The 25,130-nt window shown below is 34.4% G+C and overlaps 1 non-coding gene across 1 annotated transcript; it reads left to right on the top strand.

Annotated features, from left to right (window-relative positions):
- The first annotated feature begins 4,343 nt into the window (after positions 1–4,343).
- Positions 4,344–4,450, top strand: LOC121220540 (small nucleolar RNA R71). Its single transcript, XR_005917752.1, has one exon. It is a non-coding gene; the product is annotated as a small nucleolar RNA R71 (small nucleolar RNA).
- Positions 4,451–25,130: the final 20,680 nt, after the last annotated feature.

Raw genomic sequence — 25,130 nt, 5'->3', positions numbered from 1 at the left:
TCTGCACATTGTTTAAACAAAAACGGATCCTCCCAGAAATAATACCGACTATCATGAAGAAATTTCTTCATTTGTTGGTATGTCATTTCTTGAGTAATTATTCCATATGCTAAATAATTAGCAAAATCAACAAACCAAGGTGTTTCATAGATTCGACTTACCTCGAAGATATGTTCATCAGGAAAATTCTCATTAATTGGAACAAGTGAATAAGTTACTTCATTTTGTTCCAACCTCGACAGATGATCGACTACTTGATTTTTGACACCTTTTCTATCTTGGATCTCAAGGTCAAATTCTTAGAGTAAAAGTATCCAATAAATTAGCCTTGGTTTAGCATACTTCTTCCTGAGTAAATACTTAATAGCCGCATGATCAGTAAGCACTGGAGCTTTGGTACCTATAATATATGAATAGAACTTGTTAAAAGCAAAAAATATAGCAAAGGGTTCTTTCTCAGCTACCGTATAATTGAGCTGGGCTCTTGTCAAAGTTCTTCTTGTATAGTAGATAGGATGAAAGACTTTGTTCCTACTTTGACCCATCACAGCTCCAACAATGAAATCACTTGCATCACACATCAACTTAAAAGTTGAGTTTCAATCAGGTGTAACAATTATTGCGGCTAAGATTAACCGGCTTTTGATTCTTCAAAAGCTTCTAAACATGTTTTGTTAAAATAAAAAATAATATCTTTTTCTAAAAGCATACACATATGTTTCAATTTTTTTGCAAAATCTTTAATAAATCTATGATAAAAATCGACATGGCCTAAGAAACTTCTAGCTCCTTTCACACTAACTGGAGGTGGTAATCTTTCAATTACATCCACTTTTGCTTTATCCACTTCAATTTTGTTATTGGAAACTTTATGTCCTAAGAAAATTCCCTCCTTAACCATAAAATGACATTTCTCCCAATTAAGGACCAGATTTGTCTCATTGCATATTTTTAGTACCTTAGCCAAATTACTCAAACAAACACCATAAGTGTTACCAAAAATAGAAAATTCATCCATGAAAACCTCAACATAATTTTCAATCATATTAGTAAAATTGCCACATATATCTTGAAATGTGCCAGGTGCATTACATAAGCCTAAAGACATTCACCTAAAAGCAGATGTACTGTACAAGAAAGTAAAAGTAGCTTTCTGTTGATCTTCTTGGGCTACAACTATTTGGTTGTATCCCTAATATCCATCTAAAAAGCTGTAAAATTCATTACCTGCCAGTCGATCTAACATCTGATCCATAAAATGACAATGGAAATTGATCTTTACGAGTGGCTTTGCTAAACTTTCTGTAATCAACACAGATTCTCCACCCATGATAGTTCTTGTTGAGATTAACTCGTTACGTTCATTCTTGAAAATCATGATTCCACCTTTCTTTGGTACACATTGTACCGAACTTACCCAAAAACTATCTTAGAGGGAGTAGATAATTCTCGCATCTTACCATTTGATCACTTTCTTCCGTACTACCTTTTTTATGATAAGATTAAGTCTCATTGCCCATCAATTCTACCTCACCAACCTTCCTCTAAAATAATCTTATGCATGTAGAAGGAAGGGCTTATACCTTTAATGTCAGCTATGGTCCAAGCAATTGCCTTTTTAAATTTCCTTAAAACAGAAATCAATTGCTCCTCTTGAAGTTCTATCAATTCTACTAAAACAATCACAGGTAAAGTAGAACAGTTACCTAAATAAACATATTTTAAATGGGATGAAAGTAATTTTAGTTCAAGCTTAGGTGGTTCCTCGATTGACAACTTGGATTGTGTAAATTCCTGAACTTCCAACTCTAGCAGTCCGAATCGTAGTGGTTGAACATAACTCCTCGAATTGGTTTCCATCAAAGCCATGTTTTCATTACCTTTTTCATCTTTCAATGATTTAGACCCTAAAGTGTTCTCCAATGGGTCTTCGTCAGAATTGCGTTCCATAAAAATTAAGGTTTCTAATTCCTCCATTACTGAACATTTCTTTATTAGATCAGGAAATTTCATGGCCTTCAGAATGTTAAATGTTACCTGGTCGTCTTGAGCTCTCATTGTGAGTTCTCCTATTTACATTTCTATTAACGTTCTTCCCATGGCTAGGACAGGTCTCCTTAGGATGATTGGAACTTCTTTATTTGCTTCAAAGTCTAAAATAATAAAGTCAGTAGGAAAAATAAACTTATCAACTCTTACCAAAATATCCTCGCCCTTTATATCAATTCTTCAAGCACTACCTACTTATGCACTCTCTATCTTCCTTACTCATAGGGGCACCATCAAGGAGATGCATTCCAAGAACCAAAGGATATGCTAGGCTTGTAAAGATAAAGATCGAGGTTGGGCTATGCTTGCATGGGATAAAGTTTGCCTCCCTAAAGGGATGGGAGGGCTTGGGTTTAAAGACATTCGACTATTCAATATAGCTCTCCTTAGCAGACAGGTCTAAAGGTTGCTTATTAAAAAAGATACTTTATGTTTTTAGGTCCTTAGTTCCAAATATTTCCCCAATGGTCACTTGTTCCACCCCAAAAAGGTGGATAAGTTGTTGTACACTTAGAGTAGCATAGCTACTACTTCTAACGCTCTCAAGAAAGGCTTTGAGTGGCAGGTGGGTGACGAAAATAGTGTGGATATTTGTTATGACAATTACAGGTTTTGAGGGTTTGAATGGGGATTCTATTAATAGTAATGGCTCGTACATTCATGGTAGAAAAGTGTATGGGGGACCATGTATGTAACCTACCTATCATTTCAAATGACCCGAAGGAATGTCAAGTCTTGTTCTAGAATTATCATGGCTTTTACACGTCAAAATTGGCATATTTGTGGCTTCTTCTTCAGGAAGTGGGTTTAGGTCCTTATCGTCTCTTTCGGAAGGCCATTTAGAAGCTGAAAACCCTTCCAAAAATCAGGGTGTTCGTATGGAGACTGGGTCATGAAATTCTTCAAACAAATGCAAAGATAGCTTCTATCTGACAGAACGTGAACAATGAGTGTAATCGTTGTGGTGCTAGTACTAAAAATTTAATTCATGCTTTTAAAGATTTCCCCACGACCCTTGCCATTGTCACATGTGGTGGCCTGGATGGTAGGCTCATTAACAATAACTATAAGCGTTGTATTGAATGGATTGAAGAATCCATGCGGTTTTTGGACAAGAAGGCCATTGCTGACTTCATCACAATATTGTGAAATAGTTGGAATAACAGGAACAATTTCATCTGTCATTTTCATCTTCCCAAAAAAGTAGGAGAAGTCATTAAGAGGTACTGTAAAATTCAACTTTGATGCTGCTGTGTCAAACACTAAAACTGGTTATGGGATTATTGTGTGTGACTTCGAGGGTTTCATTATTGGAGGGAGCTTTGGTTTCAAGAAAGAGGAAATGGTGAGTGACTGGGTCAAAATCTATGCTTTCGAAGAAATTCTCAAATTAGCTAGAATGCTGAATATTACAAAAGCTACCTTCGAAATAGATTGTGCTACTCTCACAAATAGAATAAAGAAACGCAATGATGATATCGCTCTCATGGGTTATCGCATAAATGAGTGCTTTTGAAATATGGACAGGCTTCATAATTTTGATGTTAAGTGGGAAAATCATACTTGTAATAAGGTGGCTGATATTTTGAGTAAATATGCCATCTTTAATGAGAGCCACTCTATTTTTGGTATGGATTACCCTACGATAATTCATAAGCTTGTAATGGATGATGTTGTTAATTGATGGATGACCATTTTTTGGTCTTTTTTTTTATAAAAAAAAAAGACTCTACTTGAGCTGGTTTTGGGGCTTGTTGACTAAACTCTTAGCATTGATTGGGTCTGTACTGCATATGGTTGTTCTAACCATTTCCTTGGTTACTCCAGGAAAAGTTTGAATGATTCCGCCACGAAGGATTGTAGAACTTGAAATGTGGTCCTCGTCTACTTCTATTTTAATACTGATTCCTTACATGATACACTGACTCGAGATTCGAAGGGCAATTCTTGAAACCCCACAGTACACACAGGAAACAACATCATACTGACTTGGTGATTCAGCTGCAAAATTATTAAAACCATTAGTGGTAAACTATTTTAACATAGAGGAAATAGAAGATACTTGAGCAGAGAGTGAATTCAGTGCGTCCACTTCATGCACTCTAGCTACTCGTTTTCCAAAAACTATTCAATTTGTCGGTCATTAGTAATTGTTGCTAGAAATCCTTTCAATGGTCTCGTAAGCCTCGTTATAAGACTTAGAAAAAATCGTACCATTCGTAGAAGCATCTACCATTAATCTTGTGTGTGTGTTGAAACCGTTATAAAACGTCTCCAACTGAATACAATAAGGAATCCCATGATGAGGACATTTACGAAGTAATTCATTGAATATTTCCCACACCTCATATAATGACACATCATCCAATTGTTGGAAAGTAGTTATCTCATTTCGCAACTTTGCATTCTTGCTCGGTGGAAAATACTTTACCAAAAACCTTTCTGCTAACTCTTGCCATGTAGATATTGAACTTAGTGGAATAAATTTATCCATGCTCGTGCTCGATCTCGCAACGAGTACAGAAACAAACAGCTTCAACCTTAATGCATCTTTAGTCATACCAGCTATCTTAAACGAATCACCGACCTCCATGAATAATCGAAGCTGGAAGTGTGGATCTTCCATGGGCATACCACTGAACTGGCCCACCATTTAGAGTATTTGAAACATCACTAGTTTCAATTTGAATTGGGGTGCCTCAATATTTGTCCTCTTGATTCCTAGTTTTAACCCATTGAATAGTGGCGCATCGTATTGTCTAATGGCATGATCCCTATCATCAACAATAAGGATTTGGTTGTGCTCATGATTGACTCCATTACCTTCTCCTTCATTTGGATTTCCAAGGTCTATCATGATTGACTCCATTACCTTCTCTGTCTAAATGTCCCCTCAATTTTAGGGTCTACAAGTAATAGATTGATGATTTGATCTATGCTCATAAACATCTGATAAATAAATCACTAATAAATAATAAAGAATAAGTTAGTAATTTTAGAAATTAAATAAAAACCAAACTGCAAAAACAATTTCACAAAGAATAATTATGGCAACAGTCCCCAACAAGGGCGCCAAAAAATTGTAATATGGTTTGTGCAAGTGTACATAGTCATTTAAGTAATAAGTAAATAAAATGAGTTACCCTCTCCATATGGACTGTGTATATTAATCAATTATTTGTAAAATTATAAATCATAATTTGATATAAAAACTCAATAATTTTTAGATTGTGATAATTAAATTAACTAGATGCAAAGATTGATCCCTATGCAATTCTAACCTAAATGCAAATCATCTAGATGTATGAATGAAGGGCTTTAGCAACAAAAAGAATCAACATAAAACAAGCTAGGATAATTATATTAATCAACTCAATTCATTTTCATTATGCTTAATAGTGTTCGGAAAACATTCTATGGCAACTCGATCTTTCATGAGTTTGGAAACCAAATTAAGTCTTCTCAGATATTTTACTTAGTGAAATATGCATTTTAAGGATCACATTAAACTAAGGGTTTCTTAGTATTTATGTGAGGTTACAGGGACATTTACGTTTGCAACAGTTTAATCACATAAACTTAAAAACTATTCAAGATAATAGAGTTAACTAAAGATATTATGAACCTCAAATTTAAACAGGTTTAATGATCTAAACTAAGCACTATACTTTTCAATTATGTGTCTACTACCTGTCATCTGGTTAGGATTGCTCAGCTAATCTGAGTGCATCCAATCATGTACGAATGAGATACATCTTGATTTTAATTGAAACATGATCAACTGAGGCAAAAATATGTTAAACATGAATCCAATAAATCTTATTGAATTAACATAATCATCCTAGCGAATAAGATTTAAAATATCATCGTTGATGTCAAAAATAATAAACACATAGCAAACGCAAGTAATTTAAATGACAAGAGGAAAGAGTAAACTCCATTTCAGTTCGGCAACCATTTGGATCTTTTCTAACTGATGTGTTCCTCTGTTCTGCTCGATGCTCCTTTTGCTAAGGGTTTCCTAAGGTGGTCGGCCAAAGAAATGTCTTAACAAAGCCTCTGTTGGCTAAGGAATGGAAAGGGAGATGGATTGCTATGCAAGGGAAAAGAATAAGGAAATAGAAAAGAGAATGAATGAGAAATAAATGTTGAGGTATGAGGGATGAAGGATGATTTGGAAGGTGAAAGGTGTGTAGTATTTATTGGTAAAGGCAAGGGTAGAGTTTGCTAAAAATAGAATTCAAAATCCCTCTCTTTTCTCTCGTAAATGGCCGCCCACAATTTGTGGAAAAGGGGTTGACTTGGTTGTTTATTTTCGAATTCAAAACACTGCTATTAATAGCCGTAAGGTGGACAATTTCAAAGGTAAAACTTGTGTGCTAATTTTTGATATCTTTCTAACTATAGGGGCCTCCAAGAAAATATTTGAAAGCTTTTTTTTGGGCATCCATTTGCTTGTGCCAAAAATTGGGCTTGACTCCTCCTTGTTAGACAGTTTCCCAGTTTAATAATTAACCAGATATGTCCATCTTTTAGCACATCTTTTACTATGTCAAATTAACACATTTATAACCTAGTTTTGCTTTGTTTTTCTGTCCAAATGAAGTGGATTTGTGCATGTCCATGCATCATTTATGTTAATCACATCTTCCATGGTCCTTCTGCATAGTGAAAATTCACATATTACTATTTAACATGAAATTAATATAAATTAAGTACAAAAACCATGTAATTAAGTATAATTTTACATACTTTATAAACTCATGTCCAATATTAATAATTAAGTAAAATTCACTTATTTTAATAACAATTACTCAATATTAACATATTTATTAAGTCAAAAGGTGGTAAAAATATATAGAAAAATCCTATATAATTTTGAGTTTACAATAAGTCATAAGAAATTGAATTTCTCAAATAGTATGTATTAATCACTTATCTTGCAAATATTGAAGAATGAATTAGTTATTTTCCATATATAGGTACTCACTTGTGTCTAAGATGTGAAATTGTTTGGTTTGATAGGTTATAACTTGAATAGATTATGTAATTATACTATATATAGCCATTTGTAAATGTTTATGCTATCTTGAATCATGTAAGTACAACTGAGCTTTACCGTGTGTAGGTATAGGTGATCTTCGCATCCCCGAGAAGTGAAGTCAGCATTCGAACTACCGTTTTCAACTCAACTAAGTCTGTATAACTCATTTCATTTTATTCAAATGGAATGTACCTAAGATTATATTTTTTAATGTTGGAAATGGTCAAAATGGTTGTAAATATGTTGTGAATATGTGGAAATGGTTTTGGTCATGCCTGGAAATAGTATTAATGGTTAGACATTTGGGTATTGAAGATGTTTTGATAGTGTTGAATGGTTGATTGGGGCCTTGTGGCCAACCTTTGTGACCTTATGTTGGCTTGGGAATGTAGGGAATTTAGAGTTAGCGGACTATGGAGGATGTTGTGACTTCACATCTTGAATGTAATGACATCAAGTAATCTCGTCACGACGTCTCCTATTTGAGTTCGCGACATTAGTTTTATTTTATTTTGAAAAATTTAAAATTTGGTCCTTAAGTTTGGAAGCTTGTATACTATCTTCAATGTTGCGACATCAAGCCTTGGAAGTCATAACACCAACCTGAGAAGTATTGAAAATGTTATAGTTTAGTCCTAGTTCGACTCTGGGACAATATTGAGCTTTCATAAGCTCGTATATGGCCTAAAATGATTATATATCATGTTTTTATGCTTGTAATAACTGTAACTTAATGATTAATGATGAAGTTTGTATATGATTGGTTGTCTTTTCTTCGGCAACGATTATGGCATCCCATAGTTCAGACCCGACGATTGGGTCGGGTATAGGGTGTTACAAAGTGGCTGTGTAATTGAGTGTGAATTGAATGAAATCTGATATTTTTTATTAAATTACTGAGCATAGCTAAAGACAACGTCACACCGTCGAAAGGAAAAGGAAAGGTGAGAGTCATTAACGAGTAGTTGAACTATCAATTTGTAATTTTATAAATCGAGATCATTATATTTATCTGTGTATACATGTTTAATGAATGATTTACTATCGAGGTAAGCTTATATTTTCGTATGAAATGATTCATATTGAATGAAATCAAATCTCGAGAAATTGGACTAAATTGAATATAGTATAAAAGAGTAACATACATGTGATAAACAATTCGGGATACAAAATGATGATGAAAATGGTATGAACTATACTATTTGGTATTTGATATATATATACACATATGAATTGATGATGAGATGAACTTGGAATGATGACATATGAATTGGTTTATATAATGTGATTGGATTATCAGTACTCTGTTAACTATATGGGCAGAGTTAGATATAGTTGGCATACCATAGTATTAGATTTTTTTATAGGTTTATACTTCAGTTTTACTGCTGAGGCACGAAGAAAATTATTACTTCGGATGCCCAATGAGGTGTGAAGCACATTTTATTCAGTTATACTGATGAGGTTCTGGGCGCAATATTTACTTCGAACATTCTGATGAGGCACTATGTGTTGTATTGGTGTGTTGGTTAGATGATCTGTGTATCCGTCCTGAGTCCGATTCATGTTAACAGGGATTAAAAAGTGTGAACTCAATAAATGATAATGAATTAAAATGATATAATGTTATGGTGCCACATGTACATATGTGTGAAATGTGATTTACTATAGCATATGAAAGACCATAAGAACCAGTTTATATAAGCCTGGAGGGCTGATATGGTAATAAGTAAATCAATAGATTTGATATGGAAATGAAAAATGGTATAAATGATTGGTATGAATTGAAAAGGAAATGAACATATCTTTAGTAGTAGAAATTATGGTTTAACTTGATTATATTGAATTGTTAAATGTAATATTGTATGAATTGGTATACAAAGTTATTATGCATATATCATATCTTAATGGAAATTCTTGGTATGAAAGAGATGTGTATTGGCTAAATGTTGAACTTGAATTGATTGTTGTCATTTGATTAAGGTTATTATTATATTGACTTGAATCATAAAAGTACCACTGAGCTTTATCGTTTAGCGTATGGTTTGTTTTTTTCATGTGCGGGCATAGGTAGATCTTGGAGTTCTAAAAAGTGATTCAGCATCTAATCTGCAACCCAGGACTTAACAAAGTATGTATAATCTCCCTAAGTTTTTGATAAATGGAATGTACCTAGGTTTTGAATCGGTTTTGTAATGTATACTGTCTCTTGGGTCATTAAATAGGGAAATGTCAATTGATGCTTTGGTTATGATATGTTAAGTTGTTAATTGAAAATATGGTCTATAGTTTGAATGGTTCAATGGTTGAAATTGTCTTGAGAATTATGATCAGTTTTGAATGTCGACTGGTTAAATTGATGAATTGGATAGTGATAAAGTATTTATGGTAGTATATGAGATATTGGAATTATGTGTATATGTTTAAAATAGGTTAAATATGAAATTAGTCAATTTGTTAGGCCATTATGAATTGGTACCATTTGGTCATTTTGAAAACAGATGGTTACATTGCGATTTCGAACCCTTAATGTAGCAATGAGGACAAGTCAGTAAGTTGTGTCACGACCTGGAACCCTCGAAGTCGCGACGTCAACCCGATAGTTTGAAAATCTTACAATTTGGTCCTTATTTGACCTCAAATTATCTGAAGAGCTTCTGTAAGCTCGTATAAGGCTTTTATATAATTGTATAATATGTAATAATGATGTTTGAACTTAAAAATATGTAATAACTCTTATATTGAACTATCATTTGATTGTAATTGCTCCGGTAACGAATGTGACATCCCTTAACTAGGAACCAACTATTAGGTCGGATATGGGGTGTTACAATACCTTAATAAAAATATCTAAAAGCTCCTTACTAATCTAAATTTTGCTTGATAAATCCATGATCGAGAACCAAAACCAATTTTGAGATAAAATCTTTCACCATCCTCGAAAAGATAGAAGTAAAACAAGTTAATCAAATAAATCGTAATTAATCATGAATTAGAATTAAAATTAATATAAGCATAACATACTTGAAAAAAACTTCCCGTAAATCCCTGCATGTTGTTTCTAAGATCTCAAGCTCATGTCTATCGAGTGTGGCTCGCTTCAAATCAGAAAGTTTTTCACAAAAATTGCCAATGGGGTAATTTCGTAATTTCTCTAAACTTTTAGGCCAAGTTGTAAATAAGAAAAATATATTTAGAAATTTTCTAAAATAATTTTTTTAGAGAATTTTCTCTCTGCAACTTTCTCTTGAATTCAAGTGTTTGTAAACAATGACCCAAGGCTCTCTTCATATAGGGAGAGTTTAGAGAGTTCAGCTATGATTAAACTTAATCACTTTAATATTAAATTAATAAAATATTATTAAGATAAATAGTAAATTAAATTTAATATTAAATCTATTAAAATAATATTATTTTTGGAATAGTTAATCTGAAATAAAATTCTCTAGTAAATTCCCTATAGGAGTGTAATTCTTCCACTGCTCAACCACCGAAGAACCGTCGCCGCCGACCATTTGTCGGTCATTAAAATGCCACTGTCATAGCTGTCGGCACCCCGAGCTGGTTCGGTTTCTATCGGTTCACTAGCCCGAACTAGTCCGGTCCGATCGGTCAACCCAGTTTCACATATCAGGCCCGATTCGACCATTTTTTGGGTTCTAATCTCGATTTTGAGTCCAATCGGACAACCCAATTTACAACCTTAGTCCAATTTTCAAGTTCAATTACCCATTGGACCAATTGTATGACTTGAAAATTAATTTCTAAAAATATCATATTAATTTTAATTAACTTGACTAATTTAATTTTACATGATCAAAATTAATTTTCCCAAAAATACTTAGATTTTCCAAATTAATTTTTCAAGAAAATTCTTTAATCAAATTCTCTAGTTGAAAAATTCTTACGACCACCCAACTTAATTCCACATCGAATAAATCAACTCAATTAAATTATTTCCAAAGTCGAAAAATTTACTTCTAATTCAAATGCTATTGGATCGAGCTTTTGTTGAGCTAGTGGAGTGACGAATCAGACATATACAATTAGGCTCTAGTAATTGCAATTATGTCCAGAAGCATCATTTGGATAATTCACAATTACTTAACCATGGAGCCAGTCTACAAGTAGTACTTTGATTGAAAACTCATTATTGTATACTCTTTACAAAAACAATTCATCCAACTGTTTTGTCCAATGATATCATCATGTGTGTGTTACCCTCATATGATATCCTTGATTCCTTTAAGTTAAATTTGTTCACTCAATATAATATTATTTTATCTTATTGTCACCATTGTGTCTTCTTAATGATTAATATGATCATTGTCAACAAATGACTGTGATAAATTGCTCGTTCGAGAATAAACAATCCTTGGTCGCGTTCCATATTTATCAATCCACACAATGCCAATGAGAGGATATTGGTAACTCTTTAATTGAGTTATGAATTCCATTGTTGCTAGTCAAGCCATGTCATACACAAGTCATGTACCTAACATACCGGCTATCGGCTCGATCATCTTTAGAGCATAAGCCTCCACTTATATCAGAGCACATAAGTTACATACATATGGTCGGTGACTAACTCGGGATTTAGGTAAATCACACCATGAATGACACAATAAATTAATTCACAAACAGATTCAAAATTAATTCATCTTAGATCCAGTCCATTGTATCATTCTGCCAATGAATACATCTCTTTCTCTACCCGTGGAGTCAACTGCTCCAATAGCCAAGACTAGTTATCTTCTCAATTACAATTATAGAAAACATAATAATCCTTCTCAGCATTTGAATAAAATGGTCACTTTGATTCTTTTACGGGATTATGGACTTATTTAGATTATCTACTAAAGTAAGTTGTCTTTCTCGCAATGTAAACGCTCTTACAGTGCCATTTATCATCAGTTTGAACTTAGACAATCAATGAGCTAATATTTTCTCATCACAATTTCGCTATGCATGCAAATTATGAAAGACAGAAATACAAAAGATATAATAATGAAAGGTGAAATTTATTTATTCATCGTTTAAATAAATAGAAAATAATTACATATTTACTACAATATGGGCACATTTCCCAACAATATTGTCATCGTTTAAATTGTGGTTAACTCAACAATTTAGCATGATAGATTTGAGAGAAGCTAATTTTGTTCTAGGTATTTGAATCCTAAGGGATTGAAATAACAAAGTGGTAGCATTATCCCAAGTTTCATACATAAAAATTATATTGGAACATTATGCAAGGTTGATTCGAAGAAGGGAGTTCGACCTTTTGTACTGGGATTTCATCTTTCTTTCGAAGATTGTCCTAAGACAACAAAAGAAAGAGAAAACATAAGAAAGGTTCTTTATGTAACAACCCTAACCCGTATTCATCAATAAAGGGTTACGAGGCATTACCGAACAAAACCTAGTTTATCATGTTCACTTATTAAAATTTATGCACAAAGTATACTGACCTCTTTACAATAGTTATGAAATTCAGATAGCAACCATTCACTCATTCATATAAGTCAATTTCATACATTTATATATAAAGCATATAACCAATTAACTCAACAAGCATTATTAATCATATTACAAATGCGAACCATGCATCAAATTCATACAACACGTGCTTTATAAATCCAGCAGCCGAATCATGTGATCAACTATCAAGACATTCGAATTATCAAATTTAAAATAGGCTTATTACATTGCGTTTTCATATACCAAGTATAAATATATATATCGCAACGCTTAATCTAAGTCAAGCTATCCCAAATGACTTAATAGGCATACATATATTAAACATTTTAAATGGCATTTTTGAACAGCAACATTTTTATTCAATTAACTTATTAATACAGCACATATTAAATTTCCAATTACCTTCTTACTAAATTGTCAATCAACCAAATTCAAGTGCATCATTTATACAATATCAAATTTTACAAAATTCAATACTCAAGGCAATGCCAAATACCTATTCAAAACTTATATCATCAAGCATCTGTTCACAAGCACATGGCTTCTCTAATTACCAACTTCAATCACACCATATAGATCATTTACCAAACTCAAAACATAACCATTTGAACAACTATAATTAATTAGCCACATTTATACCAAAACATACCAAAATAAGCCATCATTCATGGCTATATCTATACTAAGCAAACATATTTGTTTACAAGCCAATTTTCATGACTATATTCACAACCAAAGTACTACAACTAGTCTAAACATGCCATATACCATATATACATAATTCAAAAGTACCAACTTAGATGTCCGATAGCATGATGATATTCCCAACGACTACTGGATCCGAGCTAGCCTTAATTCTCTATAAAACATAAGAAAATAACACGGAGTAAGCTTCATAGCTTAGTAAGGTCGTAAGTGAATAATTTAATACATCACATAAATACAATTCAACTAATTATACATAACATCACCATATATACAATTACAACAAACCTTTATCATGTCTTAAAACATGATCAAATACCATTTCATCATCGTTCTTTATTAAATACTCGAATAGGTCCAGTTCGTACCTGTATCGTCTCACACTAACCTCTTTCTAAATCATCTCATTCGTTTACCCGTTGAACCATTCGGAATAGAATTCGGATATTCGAATATCTCAATCGATAAGTACCTATACCATGGCCCATAGCCAAATCAAGGTAACTTATCCCGGAGTACCTATACCATGGCCCATAGCCAAATCAAGGCATTACTCGCACCGGTAGTGCTGATATCATGGACCGAAGCCAACACATAACTTAATGGCATGTCACTATTATCCTAAACTATTCCTAAGGTTCAACCTGGAAGTTACACTTGTCGATTTCATCGTCAAATACATTCATAGAGTCGTATTCACAATTCAAACAATATTTGTAATCTCTTAATCATAGTTTATGCAATATCAAAGCGTTTATCATGCATTTATAATGAAATTACCACATACGAACTTACCTCGAGTCGCTCGGATAGAAATTATCGCCTATTCGTCGACTTTAAGTTTTCCCCGATCCAATTCTGGTATTTGCTTATCTTGATCTAATTGAGCTTGAAAACCTTGGCCGAATATCAAGCCCTAAAAATGGATTCTTCTTGTTGTTAAAATCGGCTAGGAAGATGAATGAATTATTGAATTTTGTTTGTTTTATTTATTATTAACATTAATAACCAAATGACTAAATTAACCTTTAAAAATATTTAAAACTACACCAATTGTCATGCTATCATCTTCTACTAACTCTCTAATGGTCTATTGACCACTTAAGGACCTTTACTGTAAGGTTCTATAGTTATTTAATACATTTAACTAATAGAACACAAGTTTTTCGCTTTACGTGATTTAGTCTTTTTTGACAAATTAAGAAATCAAACAGTAAAATTTCTTTACAAAGCTTTCACATAGTAATTCTATCATACTATAAACCTTATTAAAATAATAAAATAAATATTTTAACTCAGTTTTGTGGTCCCGAAACCACTGTTTCGATCTGACTCAAAAACAGGCTATTACACCTTATGCTTCAACAGTAGGAAATCTCATGTATGCTATGTTATTCAACTGTTCAAATATTTATTTCATAGCAAGGTTGGTGAGTCAATATCAAGCGAATCCAAGACCAAAACAATGGTAAGTAGTTAGGCATATACTCAAGTATATATAGAGAATGTGGGATTGTATGTTTGTGTGTTCTAAAAGAGATCTTACTCCTATTAGATAAACTAATTTTAACTTCTAATCAAGTCATGATTCGAGGAAATCAACATTGGATTGTGTCTTTATCCTAGGTGACGGGTCCATAGTGTGAATAAGATTTAAACAGGGTTGCACTGCTAACTTCACTATGGAGGACCAAATAAGAGGTATGTAAAAGTTATAACACTATAACAGTTCAGATAAATCCCAAATAAAAGACATAAGGACAAAATACATTGATAGAAAGTATCATAAGGGAGACGATAGTGTTTGACGGAATAATGGATGTAGTTAGAGATTGCACCTGAGGACAAACCCTATGGATTTGTTTTACCTAGACTCTACTAGCTTGAGAGTTCTATGGGAAATATATGGAGGGAATAAATGCGAAACATGACTCATCTACTTCACTAAGGTAAGTGAGAGACTATTGGATATGGTGCCCTAAGTGTAGTATATTCGTCTATATACACTTGTAATTTTTTCAAACATATTGGTTAAAAATATTATTCATGAATTACATTAATACCCTTTGTATATTTTCCTCACTTGGGTTTTGCATGTAAAGTAAAATAGAAGCAACTATTGGCTCACTAGTTGTCTAATGTTTAAACTCATATTAAGTGTTATTACATAGTCGGATTGTAATACGAAAAGACAACTTGTATTAGTAGACGAGCCTAAACATGCTATACATACAAACAAAGTCTATCATCTTTTTCATTACCATTTTCATTCAACCGAAACCTCCATCGTAGTTAAGGGGGGAGTTTGGCCAAGCTATTTTCTTATGCATGTAAGTTCATTTCCCATTCATTTCTCATGAATTTTATGTTTTTGTGATTGTTATTTTGTTATCTAGCTAGATTAAGGACTAATTTGTGAAGTTTTCAAAATTAAGAAAAAATTACTAATGATGCCCTTGATGTTTTCTTAATGCTCATGCTTAGTTTGGAAGGTAAATGATATTTTGAATTATTTTATAAGTAAATTTGAATGATTTTGAGATTTGGGATTAAATAGTTAAAATTTGTAGCTTAGGAAGACTTTGTTATGAAATTTTAGAAATTAAAGGTTGTTTGTATATAGTTAAAAGCTTGATAATTTGAGTATTTGAAGAAATTATAAAAGAATCTTGTTTTGGTAATTAAGGATCAAATTAAATTAAATGTAAATATTTGGGGTAAAAGTGAAAATTATTAAATAGGAAATCACTTGCACTAGATTGAATAAATTATGAAATTGAAGCTAATAAATTGAAATAAACTACTTTATAGATCAAGAACAAGTTGATAATCATGGAAAAGGAAACGTTGTTGATTAGTTCCTGAACTTTTGTTGTTTTTGTAGTTTAGCCCAAGTAAGTTCATACAGTTTAATTGGATATGATTTATATTATTATATTGATACCTGAGTTATGATATGTTAATAAATATATACTTGTAATTGAATTATAATAAATTGGTACAAGGTGAGAAAATAATTGGAATTGTAAAATGTTATATGATTTCTTATATTGAGCCCGAATGAACACATGATAGGATACAATTGGCATGCCAATAGGTTATATCGAGCGTTGTATGAGTCTGACTTGAGATGAGATGATGGTTCCTGATTTATTTATGTCCACTGAATATACCGAAGTCTAGCATTTATTGTGGATTCTCGTGTTATATTTACAATGATTTTGGCGTGTTACCGGGGCCAGATGTAAAGCCTTCGGGCTTGGCACTTGGTGCCGAGGCGTGTTCTGGAGGGATGTTAGCCTACGGGCTAGGCATTTGGTGCCAAGGCATGTTCTTGGTTGGTTTCGCTCGTTGGTGTGTTTTTGTGTGTTTCGGTAGATAATCACGTATCCATATCTATTATATTGTTCATCGGGAAAATTTAAAATGGTTAAATGACTTGCATATTGAATTGTATAAATATTTGCTTGATTTTCAATAGTATATCATGGCTTGATATTGATTGAATTCGTATGATTGAACAGATTATGCAACTTGTATATTTGTATAACTCACCATTGATTGATTGTGGTTGGTAAGACTAATGTCTATTAACATTGTTGTTAAATGATTTATTATATTTATTTAGTAAGTTTTATCGTTCACATGTGAACTTAATAAGCTTATTAAAGCTTACTCGTGTCATTTTCATGTTTCCTTATAGATAACATTTTACAGAATCGGGAGATTAGATCAATGCGAATATCACACTATCTAGATTCTTTTTGGTAGATTTTGAAAATGTTTAATTTTGGGATATGTGGCATGTAATAGGAGTATCTTGTATATATTTTAAGTACTTATTACAAGTGGTATGTTCTCTACTTGTGTGATGAATATATGTTTTAGTTAATAATGTGCTAGTTCATGGTTTGGTATGAAAATTCAAATATGGTGTGGAATTTTTCATGTAATAGGTGAAGTTGTATATGTTTTGAATAGGTCATGTATATGGTAATGGTTAGATGGATGAAATGATGCTTATGTTTTGTAAAAGCTAAATGTGATCATGTCAAAATATTGTGTGTTTATGGAATTGTGATGTTGTTTGGTCATTTGGTATAAACCTTATATAGATGTTAAGTTATGGTATATTTGAATGTGAATGGATCAGTAGAGAAATGGTAAGTTTTGACTTGAATGTAAGGTATTTTGTGAACTTAAAAGCATTCAATTGATATATGCTTGTGACTTGATAACATAACCTAAATGTTGGATTGTTTAAGTGTTTGAATTGTAATGTCAATGATGGCACATTGGTTAGGCACATAGGTTAATTGTTTTGGGATGTTTTGAGTATATTTGATTGTGTTTTGAAGGCTTATAATCACCTGCTTTTAGAATGTCTTGGCACCTAAGAAATTGGGTAGAAAGTAGCTTGTTTTAGAGGTAATCTATGCAGCAGATGACCTGAGACACGGGCTGTCACATGGTCGTGTGTCGTACATGGCTAACTTACAGGGTAGTGTGTCTTTAAGTGAAGGTTTCACACAATCTGAGACATGGCCATGTCTTTCAATTTAGTATGTAACACAATCTGACAGTCAGCCATTTGACCCAACTTCGAATGCATACACGGTTTGGTACAGGGTCTGCGATACAGCTGTGTGGCCCTATTTCAAATATTCACACAGGCTAGGACGTGGTCGTGTATCCATACTTCGAGTACTCACACAATCTGGGCTATGTCACACGGTCGTATGACCCCTGTTTTTTAATTTTCCCAGATTTTTTTGTTTTGTTTCAAAATGACCCATGATTTTTTTCAAATTATTTTTAGGGCCTTATAGGCTCAATTTAAGGTCCATAAATGTTTCTTTTACCTGAATTTGTATGAATTATTGAATGATATAAGATAACTTGTATAATTGTTTCTAATTGAATCTAAATGTTTTGAATTGTACTGTAATACTCTGTAACCCTAATCTGACGATAGAGACGGGTTAGGGGTGTTACACTTAGTCTAATTACAAATGAGTAAACTGAATGAAGGACTAATATGTCATTTATCAAGTCCAATTGGGGAGATGCCTTATCTTGGCATTGGAGCGAATGACTCCTAGAAGATAAAGACATAAATGTGACTGACTGGACTGATAGTACATCGGATTAGACCCAAGAAGAACAGATCTTGAATCCATTTATGATTTATTCACTTGTAACGTTCAAAGTGTGGCATGCCTTAATCCTGAGTGGACGACAGATTATGTATGTGTGACTTATATACTCTAATGTAAGTAAAAGTCAGAGTTCAAATAGATAAGGAATTGAAAACTGGTGCGTTAGGTATACAACTTTCGCGGTATGTAACGTCATTCGCAACAGTGGAATTCATAGTCTTAGATATGGGTAAATTATATCCTTTCATTGGCATTACGTACTAGATGAAAAGTAAAAATTGTTATGAGTCATTTCGTCTTTGCGATGAATGATTTGATTACTATTTAATAGTAATTGAGTTTTCATGAAAGAAGATGTAGTGGTTATCATGAGATAAAATAGGATCATACAGGAAGAGAAAATTTATCCCAAAGAGATTAAGGATATCCTATGAGGGTAACACTTATGACAAGGTCATTGGATGAGCACCGATCAAGTTGCTTTCGTAATGGTATGTCTTTAGGAAGATCTTAGTCACGATACTATAGTGGATAGCTTCGTGACTAAATGAGTTTATAATTAATAGGCAAAAAGACAAAACTTAACTATAAATCATTTAATCCTTAAATGCATGTTCAATCGATCTCTCTGCTAGCTCATTGAAACCATAAATGAATTGAATTTAAAATCAAATAAACATAATTAGATAGAAATGGGAATCATTTTGAAATGATGTGGTTTTATCTAAATGGAAATAACCTAAAAAATAATTTATAATTTTTCAAATTATTATTTAATTGGCTAATTAAATAATTGGATTTCAAAAATGGAATTAAATTAATTGATCACCGTGAATCCGTTGAACATAGAAATATTAAATCTATTTTCCATAGGTTCTTTTACGGTATAGTTGTCATGATTTTAATGGAATTAGAATTGGGTTGAGAAAATTATTTAATTGGGAAATTTATTTATTTAAATTAATTTATTATGTTTATTTTGGGAAATAGAAAAACAAGTATTGGGTTGGATTGAAATTATAAAGTATTGGGTTGGATTGAAATTATAAAGTATTGGGTTAAAAGTTTAGGAAAGACTTTTAATTGGACCTGATACGGGAGAGACCCAAAGGCTCTCATGTTAATACTAGGGGAGGCAAACCCTAGTATATTTAACTACGGTCGTCGCCCCAATAATCCTAGTTAGACTAGAATTTAGTTTTTTTATTGAAATAGACTTCTACTAATTCAACAAGTGTTTCACTTCTTCTCCCTATAAAAAGATAGCAACGGTAGGGCTAAAAATACAACTTTGAGATATTGTTATTCTACCCGAAAATAATAAGAATTTATTTTCTAAGTATAAATTCTACTTTTCGAAATAACAATTCTATCATTTTCTATTAAAGAGAGTTTTGATTTCCCACTGAAACTAAAGTAAATAATTTTTGGTTTTGGGTTTGATTCAAATTCGTTTGAGCCCTCGTTCGAAGCAATTTGTAGTATGAGAATAACAAAGAAAGTCATTCGATTGAAAGTCGGGAACGACAATTATCTGCCCTGTAATCCCTAAAAATCCCTTATATATTTATTTTTGTATGTTTCTAACACAAATATTTGTCAGCTTTAGTGGTTATATGTTCTGGGAGTGTCTGAGAGGTCCCAAGTTCAAGCCTTAGCTTGGGCAAATTTTTTATTTTTAATTGAATAAACCCCTATCTCTAGCCATTAGGCTTAAAAATAAATATTAGAAAAATATGTCAGAATGGGCTTGCTGGTCTGGTGGTTAAGTGATGTGTTGGAGTGCTAGGCGTCTTGAGTTCGAATATTTGTACGTGCAAGGGGGGATGTTTTCTAGTACATGTGTTGTGAAGGAGTTTGAAATGTGGTAAAATTCTGAGTGGGGATGTTGTGGCCGATTTTTAGGAGGATGTTGAGGGAATTTTGGTTGTTAAGGGATTTCGGGATTGAGGGGAGTGTTTTGTGGAGATTTGGATAGAGGAGCTTGGATAGAGCCGAAACAATTAGTGGCAATTTCGGCTACCCTCTCTCATTCCCCAAATTTCTGATAGTTTTGTCGTTTCTGCTTTTCTTTTTTCTCTCTGTTTTCATCTTTTATTCTTTTTCTTTTTCTTCCCAATCCGAATGATAACTGTTTCTTTTCCCAAATCTCGGTTGCTCCAAATCTTTTGACTTTTTGAATTTATTCTCTTTGCTACCAAATTACTGCAAAAATTTCTATCGGAAGTTCTTTCCCCTCTCACATATTTTCTTTTCCTATTTGCTTCTTTGTTTCATTCGTTCCGTGAGTAAACGTACGTTTTCGTGGTACGATAAGTTATGTTTCTACTTCTTGATTTACCTTTGTTTGGTTAAGTGGTTTAAAGGGATTTTCTGTTGGTTGATTAGGAGTTGACCACAGGGCTGGAAGTCTTTGCTTGACGTCATAAGTGGATGAAACCTCCCTCTTTAATCAATCGAAGGTAATGCTGTTGTGAGTTTAACGCTTGACCAACTTGTGTGTATTCGATTGAGTAAATGTCTAAGTGAATAATTGGTGATTGTTCGGTCAAGTGTAGGTTTCAAAGACTTGGGGCAGTTTGCTCAGCAAATAGAAACTTGGTGTGTAAACACAACCCCGTAATTTGATTTCGACAAGAGCCGGAATAGGTGAAGGTCGACACCACATGGACGTGCGGTCACCTGTGTGGTGAGTCGTATGATCGAAGACGGGCGTATAATCAACAAGGCTGGCCATGTGCGATTCATAGACCAAGCTGAATTGGGCTATGTGGGCCAAACGGGCGTGTGGGCTCCACACAGACGTGTGGGAATATTGGGCCATCACATGGCCAATGTCATTTTGGGCCGTGTAGGCCACACGAGTGTGTGGGCCCACATGGTCATGCAACATGGGCTTGTGGGCCCATTTTCACTATTTGACTGCTAAGGTTTCACGGGTTGTTCGAGTTGACTGTGGACCTACTGTAGGGTTGGTAAGCTTATCTAGACCCCTAATTGACTAAAATGATTGTATGACTGATATGGATCAGCATGATGATGATCCACTGATTTGATACTGTATGCCCTGATTACATGCATGATATTATGTTATAGTATATCATATTTGTATACTGCATTGCTTTGGGTTGGGAGTTTATTTTGATTGAAGGAAGTGTACTGAAAGGCCTCGAGCCTAATTTTCTGGCAGCTCAGCTGTAAACTACTTTCTAGTGCCACATTCGGTACTTTTTGGAGTGTAGGTATGGGTGGGTTGATTATATCCCCACATGGAGTGTAGGGTTGGATAGAGATGGAGTGTAGAGGTTGGCTGAGTAGGACCTGTATACTGTATAATCTGTTATTGTACTGATTATTCTTACTGTAAAGGGCCAAGGCCCAAACACATGATTGCTTCTGTGCTGAGATGGGTGAAAGCCCAAACTGATATTGTCACTGATACTGTAAAGGGCATAGGCCCAAGCTGTGATTGCTTTCTGTCTGTTTGCTTTATATGGGATTACACATTGAGTTTTCCTAAACTCACCCTTCTAATTTGACTATACAGGTAATCCCCTGACATAGGCTGACTGGTGCGATGGGGAGCTCAACGGTGGCCACACGACCTATTTTATTCGACTTAGTACATAATAATAATTTTGCTTTTATTTTGGGGGTATTTTACTGTATTAATGGCCTATTTGAATTTTTACTTTTAAATTGGGGTTTTATTTTGTTTTGACTTACAACTGCTAGTAGTAGAGATACTCGAGTTTTCAAAACTAATCAAACGTTTTAACAAAATACGCACAAATATGCAAACTGTTTCAAAAAAAGCTACCGCAACGTACAATATTTTGCAAACTAACTACTAAATAGAAAATTACTATTTTAGGATCAATAAAAGACAACGACGAGATCCAAATGGAAAATGTTTTAAGCAAAGTTATGGTTTTTTAACACGAGCATCAGTTTTTAAACACACTATCATGTGACATCGTCAGATTCGATCATAACGTCCAGGATGGGTTTAGGGTCTTAAATTTAGTAGTATTAGAGTCAAGTTGCAAAACTCGGTTATGGATGTGGGTTTTTAAGACGTGATTTCTAAAAACTGATTTCTAAATGTTTTCACTGAAAGTGTGGTACATCGAGTCTCCAGCGCTGATCCAGTAAGTTTTCTGAAACTGAGAATTGTCTAAACTAAAACTGAAACTAATTTTGATAGTATATCCTGAAACTGCTATAGGTAGTATATACTGAGACTACTATAGATAGGCTGTACTAAAAACACTTAAAATTGTGTATACTGAGACTGTAGTAAAACTGATAGACATTGATTAGCACTGGAATGTACGAAACAAACTTTACACTTCTAATACTGTTTTCATAAAATATCTGTTAATAAACATTGGAACTTTAAACTGATGCATAAAACTGTTAATACAGATAAAACGCAATTAGACAATGAGCAACAGAGACACTCGCGGACAGGGTACAAGAGGTCGTGGTAGAGGGCGTAGCGGTGCTCGCGCTGGGTCTTTGTCATCTGGCAATATGCCTAATTTGGATACTAGTGAGACACCAGCTTCACCTGTGGCTGAGGCTGGGTCTCATGATCGAGCGGTTAGGGACGACACACTGTCCTAGGCCATGTTGAGGTTTTTAGAGAGGGTCATTGAGCCCAAACTAAAGCTAGAGGCCGCGGGTCGGTTACGGAACAACTCCGATCTAACGGAGCTGAGCTTTTCAGTGGTATTGCTGGAGTTGCCCCTAATGTGGCTGAGTACTGGATAGAGGCCACAGAGAGGATTATGGATGACCTGGACTGCATCTCTGAGCAAAAATTAAAGGGTGTTGTATCGCTGCTACGAGATGAGGCTTATTAGTGGTGGCTTACTGTTAAGGAGGGCACTTAGCCCAATCGACTGACCTAGGAGTTCTTTAAGATCACTTTCTAGAGGAAGTATGTGGGGGCCAGTTATGTGGATGCCTGTAGGAGGTAGTTCCTGAATTTGACTCAGAAAGATAGATCGGCGGCCGAGTATGAGGTCGAATTTCTGAGATTGAGCCGCTATGACAGAGTATGGTGGCCATTGAGTACGAGCGATGTGTTCACTTCGAGGATGGCCTTAGGGATAGTTTGAAGGTTTTGATAGCTCCATGGAGGGAGTGAGATTTTGTTGCACTGGTTGATAAGCCGAAGATCACCGAGGAAGTGAAGTGTACTAAGCGCCAGAACCATGACAGATAGAGAGGTAGAAATAAGAGGGATTCGAAGCCCTCGAGTTCTGTTCGAAGGCCTAAGAAAAAGGCCAGACATGTTGGGCCGATAAGAGTTGGGGCTCCCATTGTTGCTACTGGACAGCTGCTATGTACTGACTGTGGAAGATGCCATCAGTGCAAGTGTTGGAAAAGAACTAGGGCATGTTTGACATGTAATTCTCTAAACCACCGTATTAGAGAATGTCCATGAAGGTCCAATTAGATGTAAGCTCCAAGCATTTGTATTGCACCATCATCGAGAGCAGCTCAATAGCCACAGAGGAGCTGTGGTCAGGCTAAAGGTGGTAACGGTTTGGGCCGTGGTCAGAGAGCATCAGACAGAGGTGCTGGACATACTAAGGCGAGGCAGCCAACTCTAGTTTATGTTGCACATTGCCAAGAGGATGGTGATGCTCCGGACATCATTAGGGTACGTTCTTTATTTATAATGTACCTTATACTACACTAATAGATATAGGATCCACTCATTCCTATATAGCTTGTACCGTATCTAAAAATTTAGGGATTCTGGTTGAGAATACATCAAGTGAAATTACTGTACTGAGTCTATTGGGGCAGTCCATCCGGGTTAACAAGTTATTTAGAGATGTCCCTTTAGAGGTACAAGGGGTTATCTTTCTGGCTGATCTTATGGAGCTGCCGTTTAGAGAATTTGATCTGATACTGGGCATGGACTAGCTAGTTAAACACCAAGTGAGCTTGGATTGTGCCACTAAACGGGTTGTACTGAGAACTAAGGAGGGCAGCGAGGTAGTTGTAATTGGGGAACGTCGGAATTACTTATCGAATGTGATTTCTACATTGAGGGCCAAAAAGTTCGTTCGTAAAGGATGTGAGGCGTATTTGATTTATATTAGTGTTTTAGATTCTAGGGATTCTTTGGTTATGGATATCAAGACGGTTAAGGAGTTTCCGGATGTTTTTCCTAAAAAGGTACCTAGGTTACCTCCGAATCGGGAAGTAGAGTTTAGGATTGAGCTCTTTCCTAGTACAGCTTCAGTGTCCATTGCTCATTATATAATGGCATCAAAAGAGCTTATGGAGCTTAAGGCCGAGATCCAAGAGCTATTGGATCACGGGTTCATCCACCCTAGTGTGTCTCCGTGGGGAGCACCAGTTCTATTTGTGAAAAGGAATGATGAATCCATGCGTATGTGTACTGATTACTAGCAATTGAACAAGTTAACCATAAAGAATAAGTATCCCTATCAAGGATAGACGATCTGTTTGATCAGTTTTAAGGTGCTTCAGTTTTCTCTAAGATTGATCTACGGTCTAGGCATCCCCAGTTGAGAGTTAAAGAGGATGACGTGCATAAGACGACATTTAGGACTCGCTATGGTCACTACGAGTTCCTAGTGATGTCATTTGGACTGAAGAATGCACCGGCAGCTTTTATGGATCTAATGAACTTAGTGTTCCAGCCC

Source organism: Gossypium hirsutum, chromosome D08, assembly GCF_007990345.1.
Source record: "Gossypium hirsutum isolate 1008001.06 chromosome D08, Gossypium_hirsutum_v2.1, whole genome shotgun sequence".
NCBI classification, from domain to species: domain Eukaryota; kingdom Viridiplantae; phylum Streptophyta; class Magnoliopsida; order Malvales; family Malvaceae; genus Gossypium; species Gossypium hirsutum.
Note: the sequence above shows the minus strand (reverse complement) of the source record. Positions and strands in the feature narration are given on the sequence as shown.